Genomic DNA, 4,348 nt, shown 5'->3' with positions numbered 1-4,348 from the left:
TGTATGAAGAAGAGGATGAGTGAGGAAGAAAAAAGCCTAGACGGTAACTCACCTCTAACACCTCCATCACTAGAGTGAGAAACCTGTTCACTCCCTCCTCCTCCTCACATCCTCCCCCTATCTCGTCTCTTCCCACCCCTACTCCCAAGCTCAACCTCTCCCTCTCATCTCTGTCGCTCTCCACCCCTCTCCTCCAGTCACCTCTCCCTTCTATCTCTGTCTCTCTCCACCCCTCTCCTCAGTCAACCTCCCTCTATCCCTGTCTCTCCACCCCTCTCCTCAGTCAACCTCCCCTCATCCCTGTCTCTCTCCACCCCCTTCTCCTCACAACCTCTCCCTCTATCCCCAGTTCTCTCTCCATCCCTCCCTTCAGTCAGCCTCTCCCTCTGTTCCCAGCTCTCCACCACCTCTCCTCCAGTCAACCTCTCCCTCTATTTCTCCTGTCTCTCTCCACGCCCTCCTCCCATAACCTCTCCCTCTATCTATGTCTCTCTCCACCCTCTCCCTCATCAACCTCCCCTTCTATCTCTGTCTCTCCCACCCCTCTCCTCAGTCGATCAACCTCTCCATCTATACTCTTCTCTCTCCACCCCTCCTCTCAGTTCAACCTCTCCCTCTATCTTCTGTTCTCTCTCCACCCCTCTCCTCAGTCAACCTCTCCCTCTACTCTCGTCTCTCCTCCACCCCTCTCCTCATGTCAACCTCTCCCTCTATCCCATGTCTCCTCTCCACCCCCTCTCCTCAGTTCAACCTTCCCTCTATCCCTGTCCTCTCCACCTCTCTCCTCAGTCCAACCTCATCCCTCATCTCTGTCTCTCTCCACCCCTCCTCCCTCAGTCAACCCTCTCCCTCTTATCCCGTCTCTCTCCATCCCTCTCCTGCATCAGCTCTCCTCTTACCACCCGTATCTCCATTCTCTCCTCAGTCAACCTCTCCCAATCTCATCCCCGATCTCGCTCTACCTTTCTTCAAGCAACCTCTCCCTCTGTCCCCGTCTCCTCTCCATTCCCTCTCCCTCAATCAAACCATCTCCCCTCTATCGCCCGTCTCTCTCCATTCCTCTCCTCCAAGTCAACCTCTCCCTCATTCCCCGTCTCTCTCCATCCCTGCTCTACAGTCCAACCTCCCTCTATCCCCGTCTCTCTCCATTCTCTCCTCATCAGGCCTCTCCCTCTATCCCCTCCTTACATCCCTCTCCTCAGTCAGCCTCTCCCCTATCCCCCGTCTCTCCAATCCCTCCCTCAGCTCCTCCCAGTCCTATCTCTCCTTCAGTCATCTCCCCTCCTGTCCCAGCTTTCTCTCCCTCATCACCTCTCCTCATGCCGCTCCACCTCTCTCTCAGCTCTCTATAATCCCAGTCGCTCTCATCCCTCTCCTCAGTCAGCCCTCCCTCTATCCCCCGTCCTCCACCCTCTCCTCATCAGCCTCTTCCCTCTATCCCCTCTCTCTACATCCCTCCTCACAGCCTCTCCCTCTTCGCTTTAATTCCCCCGTCCATCTCTCCCTCACCTCCCTACCCTCCTCTCACATCATCTCATCAGCTCTCCCTCTATTCCCTCCGTCTCTCCATTCCCTCTCCTCAGTTGTTAACCCTCCCTCTATCCCGCTGCTCTCCATCTCCTCTCTCCACCGTCTAAACCCCTCCTCTCTGATCCCGTCTCTCTCCATCCCTCTCCTCAGTCACTCCCCTATCCTCCTCTCCCTCATAATCCCTTACCCCGTCTCTCCATCCCTCTCCTCAGTCAGCCTCTCCCTCTATCCCCGCTCTCTTCATCCTTCTCCTCCTAGTCAGCCTCTCCACTATCCCGTCTCTCCATCCCTCTTCCTCAGTCAGCCTCTCCCTCTATCCCCGTCTTCTCCATTCCCTTCGTCCTCAGTCAGCCAGCTTGTTCCCTGGACGAAAACAGACAATTTCAAGAAATGTATACCTCTAATCACCCACAACTAACCACACACACAACACAACACACACACACATCAACATACACACACACACACAACACACTACACACACAGCACCATCACACACAACCACTCACACACACACCACACACCACCACACACACACTACACAACATCCACAATACACACAAGACAACCGGCCCAAAACCGATTAACACACACTTTGCCCTCGCCAAGCTCAGTAAATTTTTGGGGCGTGAAGCAGCGATTGTAGTACAAGGGCAGTTATCAGGGGTGTGTATAAATCTTTGCTGTATTTTGTTGTGTGTGTGTGTTGTGTGTGGGTGTGTGTGTGTGTGTGTGTGTGTGTGTGTGATTGTTGTGTGGTGTGTGTTGGTGTGTGTGTGTGTTGTGTGACAGCGGAGGAATCGTTCTGAGGTTTATTAATGGGTTGTCCTTGAAAGGTCACGGTGGCGCTGTCATCACTGTCCCTAACAACATCGCCTGTGGAAACCCACAGCACACACACACACACCACTACTCCCCAGTCACACCACCTGCGGCCAGCAGACAGCGCAGAAATAGGCCATGGCTGTAATATCCCCTGAATGACACATCACACTGTACACTATCCAACATCAATTTAATAATGATCTTCATCATCGTCATCGTCAGCATTAGCATTAGCCACCTCAACTGATCTGTTTTCTAGTCCTGCAGTCCAGTTGATATTCCTTACTGTCTTTGTAGACAGGGTGTCATGACTTCCGCCGAAGTCGGTCCCTCACCTTGTTCGGGCGGTGTTCGGCGGTCGACGTCACCGGTCTTCTAGCCATCACTGATCCCTTTTTCATTTTCCATTGGTTTTGTCTTGTCTTCCTTCACACCTGGTTCCAATCCCATCAATTACATGTTGTGTATTTAACCCTCTGTTTTCCCTCATGTCCTTGTCAGAGATTGTTTGTMTGTATGTGATGTGCATGTATTATGTTGGTGTGTGACGGGTTTTGTACCCACTTTTGTTATTTTGTACATTTTGGTTTTTAGAGTTTTATTAGCATTTATTAAACAACTCCGTTTTTACCAAGTTCGTTCTCCTGCGCCTGACTTTCCTGCCACCAACACGCACCGATTACACAGGGTCCTATTCAATAGGCACCAACAATAGAAAAGGGGCTGAAACAGGGAGGGACGGCCCAGGTGGCTGTTAGACAGTTATCCATTAAGTCATGTTTCTGTGGGTCATTAGACAGAACACTTGACTCAGCGGAAATCATCCTGGTCTCTTTTACAGCAACCCAACATCAAGCAGAAGTTTGTGGCCCTGCTGAAAAGATTCAAAGTTTCAGATGAGGTAGGCATCTCTCTCTCTCCCTTTCCATTTCTCTCTCTCGCTCTCTCCTATCTCTCTATCTCTCTCTCTCGCACTCTCCTATCTCTCTATCTCTCTGTCTCTCTCTCGCTCTCTCCTATCTCTCTATCTCTCTCTCTGTCTCTCTCTCTGTGTCTCTCTCTCTCTCTGTCTATCTCTCTCTGTCTCTCTCTCTCTTACTTATTGAGACTAAGAGATGTAAAATGTGTCAAGACTCAAACTTTCAGTTGTTACTTTCTCTATCTTGTACATACACGTGCCGGTTTCCCCCCTCTCTGTTTTGCTTCCTTCACTCATTTCTGAACACCTTTTCTGTGCCTAGTGCACAAAGTATCATTGTAATTGAAGGTGTTGGTGTACTATGCAGTGTACTATGCAGTGTACTATGCAGTGCTGGAGATGTGGTAGCACAACTGAGAGCCCTATAGGTTTATGTGTGTGTGTGTGTATCCATGTATTTGATCACTGCTAATGCCCCTGTGCGTGTGTTTATGTGTGCGTACGTGCGTGTGTGCATGCGTGTGTGTGTGCGTGTGTTTATGTGTGCGTGCGTGTGTGCGTGTGTGTTTATGTGTGCGTGTGTGTGTGTGTGCGTGCGTGTGTGTGTAGGTGGGTTTTGGTCTGGAACATGTCTCTAGAGAACAGATCCAGGAAGTGGAGGAGGATTTAGATGAGTTGTATGACAGTCTGGAGATGTACAACCCCTCTGACAGCGGACCAGAGATGGAGGAGACGGACAGCATCCTCAGCACACCCAAACCTAAACTCAGGTAGCTGTTATGGTGCCACACACAGCCAGAACCCGCAGTGCGCCTAACCCAAACAGTCAGTTGATGTATATGCAAGAGGCCTATAGGGGAATCAACGCTCCTGAGTCTTTGTGTGGAGTATACATTCCCATATAAGGGACTTAGGAACAGAGAAAACAAGCACAAAGGAAGTGCAGAAACGGCCAGTTACTGTACCTCAGTATGCTGCCCCCTCTGCTGGTCAAGAAATGACAGTACATTCTACTGTTATTGAGAATACACTGGTATGATTATGAACACTGGTATGTTTATGAACACTGGTATG

General features: G+C 50.4%; 1 long non-coding RNA gene across 1 annotated transcript; it reads left to right on the top strand.

Moving 5' to 3' along the window:
• Positions 1-4,064, top strand: LOC139022546 (uncharacterized). The gene is made up of 3 exons (XR_011475026.1): positions 1-74; positions 3,197-3,256; positions 3,884-4,064. It is a non-coding gene; the product is annotated as an uncharacterized lncRNA (long non-coding RNA).
• The last annotated feature ends 284 nt before the right edge of the window (positions 4,065-4,348 follow it).

The sequence above is a fragment of the Salvelinus sp. IW2-2015 genome, linkage group LG37 (genome assembly GCF_002910315.2).
Source record: "Salvelinus sp. IW2-2015 linkage group LG37, ASM291031v2, whole genome shotgun sequence".
Taxonomy (NCBI): Eukaryota; Metazoa; Chordata; class Actinopteri; order Salmoniformes; family Salmonidae; genus Salvelinus; species Salvelinus sp. IW2-2015.
The sequence above is the reverse complement of the archived record's forward strand: the minus strand, read 5'-3'. Positions and strand labels throughout refer to the sequence as shown.